Source organism: Charadrius vociferus, unplaced genomic scaffold, assembly GCF_000708025.1.
Source record: "Charadrius vociferus isolate BGI_N301 unplaced genomic scaffold, ASM70802v2 scaffold1492, whole genome shotgun sequence".
Classification (NCBI taxonomy): Eukaryota; Metazoa; Chordata; class Aves; order Charadriiformes; family Charadriidae; genus Charadrius; species Charadrius vociferus.
This window is the reverse complement of record NW_009647064.1, coordinates 2,426-25,437: the sequence shown is the minus strand read 5'-3', so window position 1 is coordinate 25,437 and position 23,012 is coordinate 2,426.

Here is a 23,012-nt window from a genome sequence, read left to right as displayed (position 1 = left end):
AGGAGAAACGAGTTTGCATGTTATTTCCCCCCCAGCCTGTTAACTAGTCTCAACAGGGTAGGTCATATTAGAGGTCCTATTTATCTGGTGTTGACAAATACTGTCATGCAGCAAACTGATTAAAATGCCTTTAAAATTAAAAGCAGATGTAACAAAAGCCAGAAGAATTTTGTTATCACTTTATAAATAGTAAATTAATATTAAAGAAAAGTAAATTCTCAGCAGTTCATGCAGCCTATGCAAGTCCTGCTGTTAATTCCTTTTCCACCTTATGACTGGAGAAAGTTACAATATTGCTCTTCAAGCAAATCGTGGCTTTGCACTATTTAACAGAGTTTTACCCAATTCAGTAAAATAATATTATTTCAGCAGCAGGGTGAATAGCCACTTAATTATGTAAAAAAAAACCCAAACCAACACACCAAAAACCAACCCCTCTGGATTCCTGAGCCAGCTTTCACCGGGCGGGGGGACCCAGCTCCTCTGGGGAGTGGTGGCACTTTGTGGGAAGGGGGCCACCTTCTGAGGAGAATCAAGATGTGGCCACCCTGAGCCATAACAAAACACAGATCACATCTGCAGGCTGAGCCGCATCCCACTGCGTGATGTTTACACAAGAATGAAGAGCAAAAGCAGATCTGCATTTCCTCACAAGAAACCTGCTTTATAGATCTGTCAAACTCTTCTATGACTGCCATGATACTCGTATTCAAAACCCTGTACTATTAATGCATCTATTCATGTAAAATTACTTTATGGTAAGCAAAATACTATCAGCTTAACTTAGGCAGAAAATACATCTGATCTAAACTAAAAGTCAAGAGAAGATACTGTATCACCTAGAAGCACGAATCCAAAGATTATACTTGAATGATGCCTTCGGCTGAAAAAATTTCAGAACCCATCATCTTTGGGCTTTACAGAATTCGGTTCATGCATGCTAATTTGCAATTCAGGATCTCTCTTATGTACAGATTTCACCTCCTAAAACAAAATGCTTTAATTTTTTTATTTTTTAAGAAATACACTTTGACAAGAAAAAACCTAGGGTAAGAAAGACTTTGTTACTGCTGCTTTCTTCTATTTTACTTGGTCAGGTATAGCAGAGGGAGAGCCTGGGGTGGGGGTTGGCCTTTGTTTCTCTGCTTTTATTCAATTACATTAGAGCTGTGGCTCCACATTTTGGCACTAATTGAAAAAGACTCGCCTTTGCAAAGGCTTCAGGGCAAGCAGTTTTGCTGTTCTACACGTTTGTCATCTTTCTTATTTTATTTTACTTGACTTCACAGAACAGAAATCAAATCCTGATCACAGAAGCTATCACAGTGCAAAGAACAAACTCTTCATCAACGATTATGTGCATTTAAGCATCATAAGAAAAAACAATTCAGAACCGCATTTAGCTGTAGAAGTAGCTCAGGATAGAGACACAAGACAGCATACAAACAAATTTTCAGGCAACTACTGGTAATGTTCGATGAGCAATCACACAACAAAAACACTGAGAGCATGGAGATGAAATGAATATCTCGTGAACAACCCATTGCCTGAAGATAATTCACTGAAAATATTTGAGAATGGTAACAAAATGATCAAGTGGAATTAATCTGTGGGACTTCTTTTTTTGAGGGAAAAAAAAAGTCACATGCAGAAGTGTTATCATCTAATCACAGCAATGCATCTGATCAACTTCCTCTGTTGTAGCTTTTCTTCTTTGGATCATAGCAACCCCCCCAAAAAAAATGGGCAAATGCAAAGAGGAAATAAGGAAGACAAAGAAATACTCTATCTGACATAAGCTAACATCCAACAGAAGTAGAAAGATACATCATAAAGTCTGCAATCAGTTTCTTGTCAAGATAAAAATACTCTGCCTCAGAACATTTGGTCTTCAAACTCTCACACAGGTGAAAGTTTTCATCAACTCTCCCTCTGCTTTCACTGGTAGCTAAGTTTGTTTTAAGACTTACGTTTCTTTATGGGGTGTAAAATCCAAGAGGACCAATAGGAAGAATCAAGTGTTTTCACCAGTCCCTTCCTTTCCTTTACTATTTAACATTTGATTTGATAACGATTTGAGAATGGAGTGAATGGAAGGAGAGAGATGGTTACCCAGCTGCAGATTCCACATGTATAGAGAACCTCAGTCATGTAAGTAAATACTAGGCATGCTTGAGAAACCAGAAAAGACTAATGGTGGATGATCCCAGAAATACAAGCTTTGAATATTTTGGGCCAATGAGGTATTTGGCACAAACTAGACCTAGCCTGTTGGCTTCATCAGGAGCTAAAGCTCCTTCATCAGGACCTGGCAACACCCAGCCCATCTGTGCTGAGCACCCTGCAGGATATGAAAGAATTTGACAGCAGATCCACCTTCCATACACCCTCACTGGACTAGAAGTGCAAAGGAGCAATAAATAACTCAGACAACGAAATATAGTCACTAACCACCGTTCCAGTATCTCAAATCTCTTCTGCATCTGACACAAATATTTTCAGAATCACATTTCTCCTCTCTGAATAAATACTCATGAACAACAAATAGAAAACAATTAAATGACCTCTCTGATACAGGCAGAATGACCCCAAACACACACTGCAAAGAACAAAAAAAACCAACACCTGACTATGCAAAATGTAGTCATCTGCCCCTTTGTGTAACCACCACGAGGAAAACAGACTGCAGGAAAATTCTCCCCCTCATTCTTTTTCCAGCCCAGTTTATTTCCAAGCCTCTCCACTTGCTTTCCTGCCCACCGTGATGAAGCTTCTTGAGAAGCCAATTTCCTCAGCTGGCAGTCCGAACGTACGAGCCTTCCTGACTAGCTGTGACCCGTTACACACAATGAAAGAATATTTGTGTAAAACCATTTTCTTTCTGTATCACTTGTCTTCCTGCGGGAGGCACCATTTGAGATATTAATGCCCTCCTCATAGAATCATCTAGGTTGGAAGGGACCTTTAAGATCATCAAGTCCAACCATCAACCTAATGCTGCCAAAACCACCACTAAACCAACAACCAACAAAGCTACAACCTCCTTTCACGTAGTTGTAGAGAGTGATAAGGTCTCCCCTGAGCCCCCTTTTCTCCAGGCTAACCATACCTGGCCTTTAGTGATCTTTAAAAGTAGACTGTTTTCACAGCCTGCTCCCATAACACACGGGGTCAGAGTGACCAGCGACACACAGGCATCTGTGCAGTTTTGCTTCCTGCTCATCCTCTTCACTAAGAGAAAGCTAAATTCCCCCATTCCTCTATGAATGACAATATCTAGAATGATCTCAGGTAAAAATTAACAGATTCTGATATGATAAATGTCTGACAGTCAAAAATTCAAAGAAAACACTCACCATAGTTAAAGTAAAAAAATGAGAGACCACATATTTCCTTGCATAAGTGAGAACAGAATTTCCAATTCTAAATCTATCCTGTCAGAAGGAGAGGAAGCGTCTGTCTACTAGAAAATGATTTTTCTCTTCATTGAAGACATGGTCCTGTTAAGGAGATAAAAGGGCTGCTTCTGTCTTGGCTATCCCAGTGAACCTGTTGTCTGTATATGAAATGTCCCCAGTGGTATCCTATGCAAATCCAAGACTGGATTTTCAACTTAGTACCAATTCTCGTTATAGTTCACCTTTCCATAAATATTCTAGATGAATAGTCTGAATCATCAGAAAGAAATTAGCACGAACTCTCCTGATTTCTCAGAAAATTTGGAAAAGCTATGAAGTCCAAAACTCAAAAGGCAACCTTGGAGAAACATGTAACCTACTTTAAAAACTCTTGCCGCTTCTAGGATTAGCTCATGTTTTATGATGGATGAGCTTCGCAGTTCCAGCCAACCCAGAATCAGAAAACTGAGGAACAAGAGATCACTCAGACAAAACATAAAATAAAACTTTCTATTGCAAGATAAAAGTTCTTCCTCTTCCCTTCCTTTCCCAGACTTGATTAAGATATGGATGAATTAATGACTTAGAAGAGCAGGGAAATTTGAAGCGAGGGTGCCCGCTTCCTGCAGCCATTCGTCATCTTCCCAGCCTTTCTGGGAAGCATTCTGAATAGGTTAGAAGGACAACGACCTCGCCACTGCTCTTCCATCTTGGTCACCCCCAGTTCAACAGTCCAAATTAAGCTAAAATGATTACAGAAAGCCATTACATCTCAACAGCATATTCACAAAAGATTACTATCAATGCAGTTCTTTGTTGGCAGTCATTACCTTACAATAACTGCAACAGAACTTGATGCTGTAATTAGTAGCAGTGTCTGCAAGGAGCTCAGAGCTCTTTGAAATTTAAGTTTGGAGTTTCCTTTAATCTTTAACAATATCTTCTGGAACTAGACACACTCTGTCCCATCTCTGGTATAGCACCTTTCTGGCTAAGCAGTCCTCAGCTCTGCCACTAGAATGCATCTGCTGGGCAAGGGAGGGAGAGGAAAAGGCATAGAAAAACATGTTCATTTCATTGTTAAGAAAAGGGGGCATGCTTAATTGGCCAAGGCTTGCAAATCTCCTCATACCATTTTCTTCCTAGCATGTGCATCCTCCATTCCCTGCACCGAATAGCTCACTGGCAATGCTTATGAATGCTGAGCCAGCAGAACAGCATTTTCATTTGAATTTTGTGTCACAGTCATATAACCTACTTCAGCCATGTCATTTACATAAAAATATTCTGCTATAACCTACATATTACAGGGAAAGGGAGGGGGGTAATGCACCTGTCTCCTTAAAGAAAGGGATGCAATTGAGAAAAAAAAACACCAATAAACAGAAAATGTGGCAATCATGTTTTCCAGACTGTGAATTCCGTAGCCTTAATAATATTTTTTTTTGTGGTTTGTGCCTTTTTTCATATTTTTTATTTTCTAAGAGGAAGCAGTATCTGAATTTATCAAGACCTGCTGTGTCAGCATCAAAAGGAGAACAGTGGAATCCGGAATTGAATAGTGTGGGCGGGAGGTGAAAACGTGCAGGGGGAAAGGTAAAATTAACATTTGTTTGAGGTGTTCTAAACCCTACAAATCTGTCACTAGAAAAGCAAATACATTAGGGTATTCACCACAACAAACCAGTCTTGTGTCTGATTTGCATATTGCTGTCAATTAAAAACTAGAAAAAACCTAAACCAATTGAGAACCTTACCCTCCCCACCTCCTCTCTCACAGACGGATGTAACAAAACCTCCTGGTTTTCCTCCATTTCCATAGTCAAGTCTGTGGCTCCCTCTAAGGGCTACAATCGAGCTCCTCAACAGCACGATCTGCAGCTGGATCAGAACCATCATTTCCCTGAAGCTGCTATTCCATTACAAACTATCACATAGAACAAGAATGAGTATATGTTTTTCCAGACCTTCCTTTTCCATACAGCAGTAGTATCAGTAAATCAGACTATGAAGTGTTTTAGAGCATGGACTGACTTCGCGTGTTTGTCATCCTCTCTGTACTGGTTCAAGACTCATATTTCTACGAGGCACTGCCATAATAAAAAAAACCCCAAACAACAAAACCCAAAAAACTTGAGGTCTGTATAGCAAAATAGGAATGAAATAGTTAGATTAAAACTTCATCTTAAAGAAATTAAATGCAGCAGAAGAGCTACAAACTAATTAATGACAAGAGTTGTCTTATCACACTGTCAGTAACATAGCTGTAAGCGAAGTGATGCCAACTTGAGATTTTAATGGTGCAATGATGATTTACAGTGGCAGGAGTCTCATCAGATAGCTGTGTGTTTTAAGGGTTTTGGGTTTTTTTTTTGTTTGGTTTTTTTTTTTGTTTGTTTTCATTTGGGTTTTTTTTTTTCAAAATTCAAATCTGTTACTCCTCAGCCCTCCACAGAAATCCGACAATCCCAAATATAGATAGCACTGACAAGAGGAAAAGAAAAGGGACAGACACTAACTCGGAGAAAGTAGTATTTGAAGTCCAGGGCTGCAGACAATAAAGCAATCTGTCTTTACTCTACTCTCCCAAGGTTAATTCTGTACCCTGCAACATTACTTGCCCTTCAGAAGAAGTCACATCAGTGATTATTTTTGCCTGGTGGTGTGGCAATCCTTCCCAGCAAGATTACTTCAGGTCTGTCCCTTTGTGTTCTCTGCTACAGCTGTTGTACACGCGATTACACTGGAGACTGTAATGCCTTCATGGTTCAGCACAATTTATCAGAGATTTGGGAAGCTGTGTAGAAAGGGCAGCACTCCAATTTTTCTTCAAGTTGATAGTAGATATTTGAAATTTTGACCTACATTACAAAGGTCTGAGGTTAATACAAGTTTGTCAACTTTAAGTTTAGACTTGTTTTAATTTTAATACCTCTGTAGTAATAGAGATGGATGCAACCCAAACTAGAACATTACATACTTGATGTTTATTGCTATTAATACACTCACAAAAGCAAGAGAGCTGGCAAGTCTCATCATAATTTTTCAAATGGGGAATGAAACATCCACCATTAAAATAATTCAGAGTGAAAGCTCGTAAAGTAAACCAAACAGAAAAAAGTCAAATTTCCTTGAGAGAGTTCATCTGAGAAAAGATGGTACACAGGCTTGCAAGCAACAACTAGTGTCCCGAAAGCCAAGCACTGTAGAGAGATACTTTGCAGGGGAAGGGCAGAAAAAGAAGGCAAAACACACACACACACACACTCTCACACTCCGCAGTTAACTAAAACAGCTCTCTGTGCTCCACCATCCTCTCACTCAGATTGTGCTGTCTAATTCAATTGGTATATATCTTATTTACAAAACAGTAGTCAAGCTCTTCAGGTCAGACCCTCAGCTCCAAATGGGGCACGCTTGGTTGGCAGGCAGCAGGCTCTACTTAGGAAGCAATTACAGCTCACTAAGTGTCTGTAGGGACACAGATTAAAAGGCCCACTGGCAACAGTCTCCAAGGAATTTCTTCCTTCAAAAAGATACGCAGAATGCACTATCCCCCTGCTCTCCTATTTACACTTCCTTGCTCACGTCAGATCCCGATGCTATACCTCACTGTATTAAATGCAGCATGGGCTCACACTGCACTCTGCAATTCAGCTTTGCACTGTTGAAGTACAGAGCACATCAGTCCATCTGTTTCTCAGCAGAAGTCTCCATAGCTGAGGGAGGTCATCCACGACTTCAAAGCATAACTGCTTGCCTTCCAACTCCCGAGTGCCAGCCTTTTCTTAAGGCTCTAAACACCTTTCCTTTTCATTCATTTAGGTCTACCTGATCTTTATGACGAACTGTTAACCTAGGATGAAACTCCAAGTAGACAGCCACCTAAAGAATACTGGTATAGTCTGCTTTTCTTCCCCTGCCCCTCAGCGCACACCTTTCCAAGACCCAGTTGTCTACATAATGACGGGATACATATCTTCAGGCAAGAATTCAATATTCTCCTTTACATGAATTATTTGCTTTGTGTATCTGCAAAGCCCAAGAGACCTTTGGATTCCATGACCTAATAGCTATGTGAAATTATTCCAGTATTTGGTACATTTTCAATGAAATTCATTATAATAAGCTACCCAAGAGATATCACGCTCTAAATTATGTGAATTTCTTCTCTCAGATATATATCAACTTACGAAGATGCTCACTAAGTTCACCTTTTTCCATCTAACCGTAAGCGCATCAGAATGTATCATGTGAGAGCTAATTTTCTTTAATATACTCCCTGGTACAATTTAGCTGCATTATGTATAATGCAGCAGTCATATCATATCAACTTCACATCATATTAGACACTGCATTATGGCAGCTAAATTGATTACTTGTGTAATTGAAGGCCACCGATAGGAAAATTTTTAATCATTTAAATGACTCATCAGCTTTATATATGGAATGTCTTGCTTTAGTGGCATCACGCAAGTGATTTTCTTTCAGGGCACAGGATTTTGCCCATTTAAGCCAATTCTTGTCATCTTTGTTGGCAATAAAATCTTACACATTTATAAAAGGCAGAGCATATTCTGCATGGAGACTACATAGGATTTCTTTTGACTATCAGACTCTCTTTTGCAAGAGCTGATCCAGCTAGACAAAATTGCATCAACAAACTTTTGATGATTTCTGTTTTGGGTTTTGTTTCTGGTGGGGTTTTTTGTGGGTTCGTTTTGTTTTCCTTTGGTTTTAATATTTCACTCATGACAAGAAGCCAGACTTTTTTTGTTTTCACGGGTCAGGTAAAAAAAATCCACAAACATTTTTGACATCATATTATTCTTTAAAGCCCTTTAATTTTCAGCTTTACTTGCTGCCCAGCTCCTAAGGTGGCAAAATCTCTGCCGCAGGAGACCCCTAACTTTCTGCTTATCATATTCAGCACTTTCCATGTCTTGACACTGAGATGCTGTTGAAAAGGTTCAAAAAGCAGTACCTAAAGTATTCTGAAAATCCTTCCCTTTTACTTCATAGCCTTTTTAAGACCTTCTCCATTCCTGTCACATACTGTGGGACAAAGAACAGCTCAGGACATTGTTAAGACCGACTTGATTTTTTTTTTTTTTATTTTTTTTTTTTTACTCTAATCAATCTTCACAGTTTCAAACCACAAAACCTGGATTAAGCCCGCTGACTCATTTTCACAATGCAAGCCTTAGCAGCTTTGGCATTCGTGTCTGTGCTCCATTCACCTGACAGAAAATACTCTCTTCAAAGCTATTTGCAAAATCATGACAGATCCAAGTTTCACAATAGGGATGTGCCCCTATCAATCCCTTATGGAGGACTTAGGAAGTAAGAGCTCTGTTTCTCCTTGTTCTCTCTTCTCTTGTCACATCCTCAGTCATGACAGTCACCTCCTTATTCTTTTCCAACAGTGCCACACAGTGCAGTTCTTCACGTTTTTGTTTATTTTCTCCCTTCTAAGCTTCTGCATTTTAGATTTCTAATGCCGCTTCCAGTGCTAAGCCTCTACCCACTGTCAGTAGCTACCTCCTGAGAAAGAGGACCAGCTCAAGCAAATTCACCCCTGCTCCTCCCACTGCAACAGGGGACTGCACTGTCCCTGTGGCATCCCACCCTTACCCTCTCCCAAGAGGAAGGGGAGCCCCTCCACCTTCTCAATGACCCAAATAGGAATATTTTTATTATATTAAATGTTATAGCCACAAAATGACTAAAGCACTCAAGTGATTGAGGAATTTCTTCCTAAAGAAACTCTTGCTTTTTTTTTACTGCCACTGTATTATACCACTGTATTATACAAACTAGCTCCTGCAAAGAGACACCTCCCATATGCTGGCAAAATTTTCTAGCCATTCTTACGTAACAATGGATTCAAGCAGGTTATGGCTATTTTTCCAGGCCTTTCTTTCCTTTTACTAAGTCATCTTAAGCCACCTACATGCCCTCAAAAGGATAATCTTATTTTTGGAAATCTCTGAATATCTTCAATTGCCAAAGAAGATTATTTTTATGTGCTCATCTTAGAATTCTTTAAGTATCTCTTTATCTTACCATCAGGCAGTGAGCATGCTGTCGAGGCGGGAGACTGTACTACTGCTGTTTCACATTTTTCTCCTCTCTCAGTTACCTGTATGGCTCATCAGCAGTTCAGATCTCTTCCATTTTCTGCAAAGTACTGAACGACAGAAACTGCTGTTAGCTGTTCTCAGAAATCTGGAGTAGAGCTCAGTTAGCTGCTGCACTTCAGTTACCAAAATGTGCTCCAGTCATGGGCCCAGTCATGCCTGTAACGGTTAGAGTCTCCAGTTGAAAGTCACTCACAGGTCACTGCAGCTGCCTATAGGTCCACTTTCATTACAGCTGGAATAACTAGAGCTCCTTGAAATTTGTTAGCACATCACTGGTTCAGGTCCTGTGATATTTTCAGGATTCTGATGTCTCATACCAAGGCTTACTTACCATACTCAACACTAGTTGCCATGCTAATAGGTCCTGTCTTCTCTTCCACAGACCACTTGCCCTAACGGCACAACCAAGTAGCGCAGAGGTCTCCATCCCCCCTGCCATGAACTCCAGAAGCCTTAACTAACTGTTCTGCTCCAAACTACAAAGAAACGCTCTTTTTTTCCTCAGCCTTCTTTCAGCCCTCTCCTCACAACTCCAATGTTCAGGCCAGGTTGGCACACAGTCTTATGACCACTGTCTGTGCAGCCTGTGGCCCAGCTCTGCATACTAGCCACAGGGCTGCCTCCTCCACAGAAGCTGGGCTTACGCTGCCCTTAAGTGTGTTGCTACCTTCCAGCTAAACCTGTTAGGTAGAAAAGATCATTTATTCCTCACAAGAGCAAGCAAGTAGATCAGATCAGTTTACAGAAGTAAAGGTGAGGCATCCAGGAATTTAGTCATTCCTAAGTTCTCATAGTTAGCATAACGAACTGCCATCTGGCTCAGCATCCGAATACTGTTGGGAGTTTCAACTGAGTCATCCAGTACGTTACATCTTACAGATACAAGCAGCTCTTTGATTAAGTTATACTGACAATCATTAGTCTCACAGTCAGACTAGTCACACACTAACATGAAGCTGAAGGCCCAGGTAAGTTTTTAGTTTTTCTCTACTGGCACCACAAACAGTTCTTTGCAAACCAAATTGACCATCAATTCTGAGTGCTAGAGTGCTCCAACAATCCCCATGAAGCCACTCTGTTTCCTCCAATGGAATTCAGAAAGGTCACAGATCTGTTATATCCAGCCTTAAGAACAAATGCTACATGGGTAACTGGGTGAAGTTTTAATGGCCTGTGATGATCAAGATGATCTAATAGTCCCTTCTGGCTTATTTACTATGAGTCTATAAACTCACCCAAGAGTGAGACAGACTGCTCCCGAGTGGAGTTGTCACCAAATAGCACAAAGGAGTTAGCACTTAAACATGATAAGTGCCAGAAGGCACTGAAGTAATGCAGCACTTGTGCTGATGATTTTATTTAGTCTTTGCTTTGATCATGTAAATTAATAATCCTTATAACCATAACTATTACAGAAATGAAAACAAAGCAGCTTTCTATCCTGCTCCAAAATTTATTGGATTTGCTTGCAGATTTGTCACCAGCAGAGTATTCTTCCTTTGTGGGCCCAGCTGTTAATGAAAATATAGACCGAAGCAAGCACTTCACTTCATGCTGTATAGCCAACTCTAGTGAAGTCAGTAAGATTAGCTAGAGTGTGCAATATTAAAAACTTCATAGGTCACTGAAGAAATCGGATCAGATATTGGGCTTTTTCATGGAAGACACAGTAAGTACAAGGGAGTATTATGTGATACGTAGGGGAACAGAGAAACACAAGCCAAATTCTTACCCCAGTATAGCTCTTTGCAAGCCACAGGGACCATGCAAGCAGCTTAGCTAGTTTCCAGAGGACTCCCCATTCCATAGGTTGTGTTGCTCCATACAGTCTATACAGTATCTCAGAAAAACAAGCAAACGTATCAGCTGAAGGGCAAGCTGCAAGGCATCAGCAGGATGCTATAGAACAGATGGCTTATTTAGAGAAGAGATGCATACATGCAGGTCCCTTTGGGCCAAGAAAAAGTAGGTAGAGTACTATAACAACCTTCTCTAGGCTACACAGGAATTTGAATTGCTACAACTTTGTTCCAGGCCCTTTCCACAGAGCCCAAGGCTATAGCTCAGCTAAACTGAAGACTAAGTCCTTGAGATTGTCATTTATTGCATTTTCTTCCTTTCTATTTAAGACTCTCTTCATATGATTCTACAGAAATATTAAGAGAACATATTTCTTCTGCTGTTATTGTTCCACTACAAAAATGCTGCATTAAAACTTCGTATTTTCTAGAAATAAAGTCATAGAATGGTTAGAGTTGGAAGGGAACTTGAAGATCATTTAATTCCAGCCCCCTGCCACGGGCAGGGACACCTCCCACTAGACCAGGTTGCTCAAAGCCCCATCCAGCCTGGCCTTGAACACTTTCAGGGACGGGGCAGCCACAGCTTCTCTGGTCAGCCTGTTCCAGTGCCTCACCACCCTTACAGTAAAGGATTTCTTCCTAACACCTAACCTAAACCTACTGTCTTTCAGTTTAAAACCGTCACCCCTTGTCCTACTGCTACATTCCCTGATAAAGAGCCCCTCTCCATCTTTCCTGTAGGCCCCCTTCAGGTACTGGAAGGCCGCTCTAAGGTCTCCCTGGAGCCTTTTCTTCTCCAGGCTGAACAACCCCAACTCTCTCAGCCTGTCCTCACAGGAGAGATGCTCCAGCCCTCTGATCAGTTTCATGGCCCTCCTCTGGACCCGCTCCAACAAGTCCACGTCCTTCTTGTGTTAGGGGCTTCAGAGCTAGACGCAGCACTCCAGGTGGGGTCTCGTAGAGCAAGATGGAAAATATTTGCATTCTCTAGGAGCAATACTACAGACATTGAGTATCTAGAACAGGGACTAAATAGCCTATTTAGGAAAAAAAACCAAGCTGCAGGAAGATGGAGATGGCTGATATAGGAAGTCATTTTAAAGTCAGAGTTGCTTTAAAATAAGAGGGAGAAAGGAAGAGCTAACAGTGTCGTGAACTAAAAATAAAATAAAGGAAACAGACTACACCCTGGTTTAATAAAGCTAGATCCCAGATTTTAAACACAAAAGTATTATTGTTATCTGGATCTGCAATCAGAAAGTCTTCTACTAGAGGGATCCCTTTGTGGCTTAAGGACTACAGGTGCTGGATGGGTGGAAATTCTGAAATTGCAACCAAGACCCAGACATCCATGATGTTTGCTTCCCAGAAATTCCTAATTCTAGATTTACTATGGCCTATTTTCCATTATGAACATGTTCTCTTTTTTTAATTTGACAGCAGATTGAATACAAAGGCAGTTCTCCATTACAGATATATCATTGTATTTTGCAGCTGATGTATTTCAGCTAAATAGCTTGTACCATTAATGATACCTGATTTTCTTGTGAGCAAATGGATTTTGTGGTCTTTGCTAAATGTTCAATAAGCAAAATCATATATAAGGATATATTTCTGTGTTTACACACTCCTTTATCATACAAGTACTGTAAAAAGTTATACATGCAAGTCTGCTCTAAAAGAAAAAACCCTAATCTCATAGCTTTTTATATCTAATGATATATAGTCATCACTGAAGTGGAATGAGATGAAAAAAATCCACTACATTCTCAGAAGAATACAAGCAGTTCTGAGCATCGTAAATACTTGCACATATCCTTCCTTTGCCTTTTCTCTTTTTAAGTTCATGTGTACCAGCAATAAATCTTTTTTGTGGATTTACAATGCATTTTACAGGCTATTCTATGCCCTACAAAGTCAGAGGTTCAGGTAGTTTCAATCACTTCGTACGTTTTCTTTAAAAAAAATATGAATACCAATATTTCTTTTTTTTTTTATTTCCAAGCAATTTTATAATACCATAAGCATAATGCACCAGCCCTTTTCTCTGAACAAAGAAGCTACTGGATTGCTTTATTGCTCTTCAGATATCTGTTTAAGAATAAGCAATTCTTCTCTCAAATGATTTAGAAGAATATTTCATTAAAAGACTCAGGAAGATATTACAAGGAACAAGCATGGTTCTAGAGTTCCTCCAAAGGTCAGCTGGAATGATCCTCCAATATCCCTAAGCAAGGACTCTGGTCACTTTTTATACAGCTGAGTTGTAGGACCTATCTGCTTTATTCCCTTGATGTTACAATATTCACTGCCTCACGAAGCAGAGAGCTGGGAACAGAGCACCTCAAGTCCAAATTTATTCAGAGGGCTTTGAATCTGTCTCTTGAGCCTCAACTCATGCAACTGAAGGAGAACCAGTCTAAAAAAAAAAAAAAAAAAACAAAAAAAAAAAAACAAACACCCCACACCAAACCGGCTCTTAATGAAATTATAGGAAGCAAACCCTCAAGACCTAAGAAAAGAATTGACACCAAAAATTAATCTCAGCAGTGAAGAAGTTCTTCTGATCTCCATTATAAAATGAAAAAGAATAGCGGGATTTATACAACAATAGGTAATTAAAAAGTGGCATAGAAGATATTGAGTATTTCACTAATATTACATATTACGGTGATGTTTGAATTCTGGAGTCATATCAGAGTTCTCTGAGCCTGACAGAGATAAAGTACAAACAACTGAATCTAATGCCTCCTTTTAAACCTTTTCCTTGAGCAATAAATGTACTAATTGTAAAAAGCAGAATCTAGCTTTCCTTTCGTGCTGTACATGCTGTTACACACGGATGGAAGTAATTAGAGATTATCAGAATGATTTTGACTACACGTTCTGTGAAAGCCTAAATATTTCAGAGACTTATCAATAACCATTTAATTAAGAAAGAATGGTTGGGGTTAGGTCTAAGAATGAAAGAGAGACATTCTCATTGCACTGGCCCTAATATTGAAGTCTCTGACGTACCTGGATGAAGTCTCGTTTAAAACCTACTCTAAGCAGATAGCAGGAAGAACAGAAGTCTACATTTGTCCATTCCCAAAACAGCTTTGCCAGCCTAGCTGGATATGTATGCAGTCTTCTAATTGAAATCCCAAGGTTTCAATTCCAGAGATGACACCCCAGTACAGCTCTGGTTGTGGAAACATAAAAATGAAGCCAAAATCTTCCCGATGTAGTAGAAATTTAAAAGTCAAAACCTGAAAAAAACTTTTCAAAATCCAAGTTGGTAGTGTGTTACAATAGCAGCTGGCCACACATGTTATGAGGCAAATTATCTTTTTACTGAACCAGATGGCAAGAATGAAAAATCTATAGCTAATTTAAAGTCTGCCTGGTACACATAACACCTAGAATATTTTGCAAATGCATAGTGGCAGAACAGTTCTCCTGAACAAGGGATTTGCTCAGTTACCCTCCAGATCACCAGTGATATTCCTTTAACCATTCCTTAATCCGTGAAAAGGAATTAGAAAGTTCATCAATTTTCTCAGAAACTTTCGTGATCAATGTCCAAGAAGGATTTAAAAGTAACTTATACAGAAGGACATGACATCTCCCAGCCTCAACAAAGCTAAGGAACCTATAAGAAAAGTGAATATCCCTTGTCCTCTTCCCCGCCCCCTTCTTTTTTATATGAATGAACTCTCACAGTGAACCAAGGATGACCTAGGATTTCACCACATTACAGCCAGAGAATCAAGGAATGGAAATCTGACCTGTATTTATGATAATAAAGGATTCCTATGTAGAAGGTTGTACTAGTTAGTAATTATACTTGTCCTTTGGTCACACAGATCCCCAGTTCTTGCCCCACTGGGCAGAGCTCAAGAGCATGCACATTAAGATTGCATAGGTTTTACTATCTTAATGCAATTCACAGATTTCTAATTCACTGCAAGTCATCTTATTCACTGCTTAATTAGTAAAGCCTCAATATTGCAGGGAGAGGGTAAACTATTAACCCTGTTTTAACCCCTTTAACTAAAAACTGCAAAGAAATAACTCTTATCACACAGCAGGTCAGAAGCAGCTCCATATGTGTAAGTCTACGCGATGGACTTTCAAGCAGCCTGAGGACTCCCACTGGCAGCCCCTGTACAAAACCACCAGACTTCCAAATAAACACATACAATAGCAAGAAACAGTATCACAATAAAGGCTTGTGTTGGTCCAGTACGACAGAAGTACAAGACTGCCAAGAGTGTGAACAACATCCTGGACTGAAACTACAGGAACCATTTTGTCCCAACACTGCTCCTTAAAATGTTATGGGAGTGAAGGATGATAAATCCAAATCCAGTATGCACAGAATAGAGCTACTCTTTAGCACACGACAATTTGGCCATCATCCTGAGATGAATGGCGCTTATGACTCAGAGCTAATTTGAATTTCTTCCATGACACTGGTACAGCACTAAACGAGGCTCTGAGAAACGTTAGTAAAAGTGACTCACACAAAATAAGAAACCAGAGCATTACATCGTTGCCAGCAACTTGAATCTTCACATACAAGCTTCCTGGCTAAACTAAATCCAGCCAGGATCACAAAGTATCACATCTATTCCTGTTACTCATTTCTTTGCCTTCCAGATGCACCTCTTAAAAACAAGGACTGAAATGACTGGCATTTTTCATCTGCCTTTTCTTAAAAAAGGGGAGTTGCTTTCTGGTCCCCAAAACCACTTCAATTCCTTCAGGTCTCTGTCCATCGTAGAAAAACTCCAGATAAGCTTCTTTGAAATATGAGTCAAGGGAAAGGGACGACAATGGTGGTGGGTTTTTCTCAGTTGAAGATATTCAGGTATCTGCTGCTTTTCCATTTTCATGTGGTATTTTTATTCTGTACTAAAAAACACAGAAATCTGTGGGTGTATGTATATTTTTATTGCACCAGCACCACATAAAAGAGGAAGCAAAAAGCGGTGCATAAAAATTGCATCAAAGGACAACAAAAATGGACAGAACTATTGACAAATGAATAGGCTTGAAGGATCCAGGTACTTCATGAACACATAGAAAAGGACAACCCTCCTGTCCCTGAAGTACTGCAGAACACATTCAAGTAGTAAAGATGGGACAGGAAACAAAGACTGACTTGAGTACTAAATCCAGCTCTTCACACTTAACACTTTATTCACCAAAAGATATCATCCTTTTCTACATCTTGCTTTTCGTCATTTTGGTCAGCACACTTTTCCTTGTAGAGTTCCCTGATTATACATTGTCAAAACATGAAAAATTGAAAGGATTAGAAAAGAGTTTATAACATCAGCCCTTACTCTTCTCAGTAGGTACTCACAAGCAGACTTTCAAAAGTAATTTGATCTTCAGCAGAGATGTTACCTAGAGGTATTCTCTAAGGTTCTCAGTTTACAGTAGGTATAGACACCACCTTTTCCAAATAAATATGATTACTAATCTGCTTAAAACTGCATGGCATTAAATGAATCCTAGACCCTGGATGATGCTTTATACAAAAAGTACGGTGATACAACACAAGAAGATAACACCATCTTACTATAAATTTATCCCATCCACATTTTCATACAATGGGAAGATCCTATTCCAGAGAAAGATAAAACCTGGACACGTGACAAAAAAAAAAAAAAAAAAACAAAAAACCACACCACCACCAAACCACATGCAAAAAAAGAACTCAAACAAACAAAATCAAACAAAAAAAAAAAAACACCGCCAAAACACACACCTTAAACATAACTAGAGAAAAACTTTAATGACCCGAAATTTGAAGACTGTCTCTCTAAAGTGAGTGGGACACTTAATTACACACACAGAAGGTGAGGCAATCACCTTTTTCCTGGCAGCCAAGGAAGAAAAAAGGTCCAAAGAGATGCCATGGCCAGATGAACTTGTTTACACTGAACCATGGCTCTAACTTAACGCAATCTATTTTTAAGCAATTCATTTAAAATCTGTGGTAGGAGCAGCTCCATTATGAGCAGAAGAGCTGCTGCTGTTAATTTAAATTAGGGATACCAACCTAGGTAAGTCTGAAAGTGAAATAAGAGTATTCAGTTGGCCCACTGCCTCAGTTTCATAAAGCCAGGACTTTTTAATGTGTAGACAAACTTTTGGTAGCCAAATTCTTCTCGTAATATTGCAGGTCTGTTGGTAAAAACTGCTTGAAAAGAAGTAGCAGTGACAGCAGCAATTCATACGCTCTTTCATTGACAAGTCCTTTTTTGCCATCAGGAAATACTGTACTTAATTTAAGAACATGGCCATTAGGTACATCCCAATACAACCCTGACCAAATTGTCAGAACTCCAAACATGGCCCATAAATACGCATAAATCAGGTCTCCGGTATGTGCATTATGACCAGAGTGCTCCAGATACATAATAAATTTTTTTCTGGATTTAGGGATATCTGTAGTCCATTCAGAGCTGGAATTACAAGAGAATTATAAAGCATCAAGAAATCCAAGACAAACAGCATGCTCCGGTCATGTCTAACGTGCACAGGAGCATGCACAGTAAATCCAGAGCACAGTAGATGCATGTGCTTCTTTCCAGTACATCTTGGACAGAATTCCAGCAACTGTGGTTACTTTTTGTTTTTACAGAAAAGAAAAAATAATAATTTTCATAATGAATCAAACATACCTCTAAGCTCAGTAATGGTATTTGCTAATATGGATGCCCTAAAGTACTTCAGAGTAATCTGAATGGCAGAGAGTAATAAATCTCTAATGTCCCCTACCCAGCTGGAGCAGCACTGCAGCATGCTGGGAGAACTGCAGCCACTTCTCATAGCTCTGCGATGTTGCGCACTGCTCCCTGTGTGATGATACGCCCCCATGAAAAGAATGGGACTCGCTGTGGATCTTAATGGGATGTTGTAGATCAGCTTATTTCTAAGTCTTGCCCCAAAAAAGTTTGCTGAAGCACCAACACAGGCCCTAGCTCTACCCTCTGACATTCTTACCCTCTGCTTCAACTCCTCCACTTTCCCTTCTGCTGTTAGGTTTATTTTCATCATAGTTACAGAAATTCCATGCTGAGCAAGTAAGCTGATGATAGTTCCTTTTCTAAAAATCTCCTGATTTTTCCCAAAATAACTTTATCTACTAGACCTGTGAACCAGACTAAAATATCCTTTCACTAGCATTTAAAGGCAGAGAAGAAAACCAACACCATATAGGGAAGCACTGTACATTCCCCAGTGTAAAAAGTCCTTTCCAGTAAGTCCTTTCCTGGTATTTTACTGTTCGGATCAACAGAGGTATCCACTGTCTACTTTTTTTTATGAAAAGAGGACGGTTTACTTGAAGCCGTGATCAAACAAATTACATTTCCACCTTGTAAAAAATTAAAGCAGTAAATTAACTTTCAGATGAGAGATACATCACAATGCAATATATTAGATTAACTTAACTTTAAGCAATCCATCAACTAAGAAAGAAAGAAACACTCCTCCATTTATTCTAGATAATTCCTTTTACTGAAAGTTTTCTCATTGGCAGCTGCAGAGAAAATAGTTTCTTCATGACTGTCAGTTCTGGGACGTGCCTAGAAGAGGAGGCGTAAACATATCTCAGGTCCCCTAGGCAGAGTCCCCGATGACCAAGCTTTGTTTCAGAAGCTGTACAGGCACACGGTCAGTCTCAGACCAAAGCACATTGTCCCTCTCAGTAGCGCTGACCAGAGCTTCAATGCTTCACCAGAGCAGAGCTTGGGCCTCTCTCGCTTGAGGAACACAGCTGGATCCTCTTACCTCCTCTACCACTGACCCTCCACCAGGTTACTGACAAGATATTTTCTGATTTTTCAGTGTTTGTAAAATTTCCCCAAAATTGGTCACCGAGTATTTGTAGAGCAACTAGTATAATCAGCACCTGATGTTTAGTAAGAACCTTCTGCAACGCCTCTTAAAAAAGTTTGCAGGATTACACTCAAGGAATGTTTTAGCTTGACAGTGCTGTTCTATAAATTTGGATTCCCATACTGTCTTATTTTGCCATAACTGATTAGTTTGCATATAAAATCACATTTCATTTGGCACAGGATTTCCATACCTGGCTGCTTGTCAGTGCTTTGCGCGATATTATGAACCTCTGTTTTCCCATTAGTATTCACTGCAGCAAGATGATGAATGACACTGAATATGAGTTTATCTGATGTGATTTCTTACTTGTCTTCACCCATTTACTGTATGCCTCATTTTGTTTCCTTTGTTGTCTTCAGCCTTTTACAAAGGAAAGCTGTTAATTTCTACATATCCATGGAGCCTGATCCAGTGTTCCTTTGAAAAAATCCCCATTGACTTCAAAAGACACTGGAACTGGCCCCTGTGGAGGTTGAATGCTTCTGGCATACCTAATACTGCAGTAACACCACCTACTTGACCCCTCTGTACTTTGTATTTTGTCTCTTTTGGGATGTCACATATTACCACATCTGCCCATAAAATGCTAATATTTACCCCTCTTGCTTGCATTTCAAAAATGTCACAACCTCTGCCCACGCTGACAGCATACAGCAATCCTGCTTAAGACTTGGTTCACGCTCTAACCTCAATCAACAGCAGTACCTTTGATACCCAAAAGTGCTCAGGAACCAGTTCATCTTGTCAGTCCCTAAACGGGCAGGAAGCACTCACCATTTTGTGACGTGCAACTTAATCCGTGACTGATCTTGGCCCCTTTTAAGCAGCCAAAGGTACACGCTATATTTCTCCACTATCTGTAGAACACATTTTTTCTTAATGTGACAATGCAAAACAACTGATACACACATAAGCAATTTTCCACATTACAAGATGTAATGTAGCAATCTTTACCTTAGGATTTTTATTTTCCAATTCATTTGCAACTTTGCAAAACATGCCATTACAATTGAAGAAAAATTCCAGAAAGCATTCAGCTAACCCTCCCTCTCCGTAGCCCAGCCAAAGGGACCAGCTTTTTAATTATCTAGCAAGAGAGTCAGTAAAACATCCCAACCTCCTTCACAGGATCCTCAGGCTCCAAACTCATTATCAGATCACGTTTTATCTTTAAGAGTCAGCGATTTAAACTCCCTCCAGTGTTATAATCACCACAGCGATTATAGCTCCACGGTGCAGCAGAGTTTTAGAATGCTACAGACTTGGAGCCCACTGCTACTACCACAAACACCGCAACACACAGCCACCGCCAGGCAGCACCACGCTGGGAAGCTCAATCTGCTTGCTGGAACAATCTTTAAATAGTATTAACTGGCAGACAGTGTTTCCTCTAACTCATACTGCAGCAACGCTAGGGGGTTGTAATGCGTCCCGGAGCAAACACAGCACACGCTTTGTAAGCCATCCTATAACTGGCTCTTATTTGTTAGAGGTTCAACCCTCCAATAGAGTAAAATAGGCTGAAAAAGGCAACAGAAAAAAAAAAAAAAGTACATTTTTGAAACTACTACTTGGAAACCAGTATTTTTTTCATAACGAGTACCAAAAAAAAAAAAGAGAACATTTAAGACAACATTCTACTTGATGAAAAATAGCAAGTCCAAGATAACAGCTTCAGGGTCTAATGTTATTTTTATTGAAGAGAAGAGAATACTCCCATATGTTTCAGCTACACAACTTGAAAGATGAGTTTGGATCAGACTATCTCAAGTGCTTTGCACCCACCAGGTAAGATTCAGGTGTTGATCTAGTTTGGCTAGACTTCAGAAGTAGGTTCTAGGAGCCAAACACTTTTTACACCTAGCTGGTGTGCCTAGATGCCAATGAAGGATCTCGTCTCTTGGAAATCTGTCCCTTATCAGATTCAATAATTACCCTCCTGAATGACAGTAGAGGGAAATTCAATATAAATTATTTTGAAGATCTGAAAGGTTCGCTCCCAGCATGATAATTACTGTGTTTCCATTTCTGTTAATGACATCTAAGAACTGGAAACACAAGCAGCAGTGGAGGATTAAGTAATTACGGAGTATTAGATGCAGTTGAAGAGCAGGGTCACAGAAAAAGACAGGAGGAGAAGAGAGAGCGAGCGTGCTGTGGGCTGCTCATCAGCCTGAAAGCTATAAAGTATCCCCCCCTTATTCATAGCTTGCTAGCTGTAAAGGACAAAGGCTCACGGTACAGATCAGCTCTTCTTTCTTGTCCCCATTCTGGAGAGCTACAGCTTTTATGGGTAAGTAAAGCTCTTGTTAACTATAGATGGATATGATCTCTAATACGCAATTAATTTTCTCTCTCATATAGGAATTGCCAACATAAATGACAGAAATAGAAAACTAATCTAGGATCATTTAAATACATTATTTTTATTTTAAATATAGAAGTGTAGTCCTATGATAAATGCAGTACTATAGGTGACCTGAAATTCTTGTGTGACCTATTTCAAACCATGCTTAACACTTAAAGTCACATGAAAATTAAGGTTTGTTTAAAGAACACTAGCAAATTATGAGAATGGCAATGAAAAATGAACTTAAAGCACTGGAAAATTACAAGGTCTTATGAATTTAAGTATTTTGAAGGGAATTAAAATTCATCATTCTCTATGGACAGTACGATGTGCATCAAAGCAAAGCTGCTCACATATGCCTCTGCATACGAATAAGTATGAGTCAAGCACTAGTCAGAAAGACTGGAACTGCATTTAAGTGGTCTGGCATTGAATATGTTTCTCTGACTCAACTCTTAGTCTAGGTAAAGCTGGAGTGTAAGCCTTTAGCAACCACTGTTCCATGTGAAAGGAATGACATTCATACTGGATTTAACATACACCTTTGAGATTTTAACTTCTGTTATTCTCCAGATCATTCAAAGGTATCGGGTAACTGGATCAAGGGGTTCAGCCTTCCACCTTCATTCACATGATGGTAACTTACTCCACAATTAGACCCCATGACATCAGTGGAACTAATCTTAGTATTACTCAACATGTTTAAAGGTGAAATAATCTGTCTCTAAGTGGAGTATGACAACCAAGCAGCCATTTAGAGTAATTACCTTCCTAGTCAATTAAATAATTATTCAGGTGAAGTTAAACATCTCAGTAGTTTTGGGACACTGATAAAAAAGCAGGTCAAAATTTAATTTACAAGCACCTTAAACAGTCAGAGAGATGGACATAAAATGTAGGTGGACTAAACCCGTATTACATAGATATCTTGGTATTGCTTCTCGTTAAACCAGCTCAATTTGTACAAAATTATTTCTGTAGGACTGACTTCCTATTGGGATTCAGGTGGAGACAACTGAACTTGGTGGTTTGTTTCTTCTCCTATTCCTACATTGTTTATGCGTACCTGTCCTACTTTCTGAATGTTCTGTTCAGAAGGCTTATTCTTTTGAGACATTTGCTGATTGCGGTTCAGTTTTTATTTCCACTTTTGTTAGTGCCCTTTACAGCATGCATTTGGTCACACACCACTGTTTCTGCTCCCCAAGTATGAAACTTTGGACAGGAGAATAATAAATGACAAACAGAAGCCCATACGCTTCTAAGTACAGATTTGTCGAACTTTCCTTTTCAAAAGAAACATTCATTCATGTAAAACCATGTAACAAATCAGGCAATTTTTAGATGTAAGGTGTGTCACCTTCCTTACAACTCAAAATATTAAAGCTAGCCTGAACAATATTACACATTCCTTGTG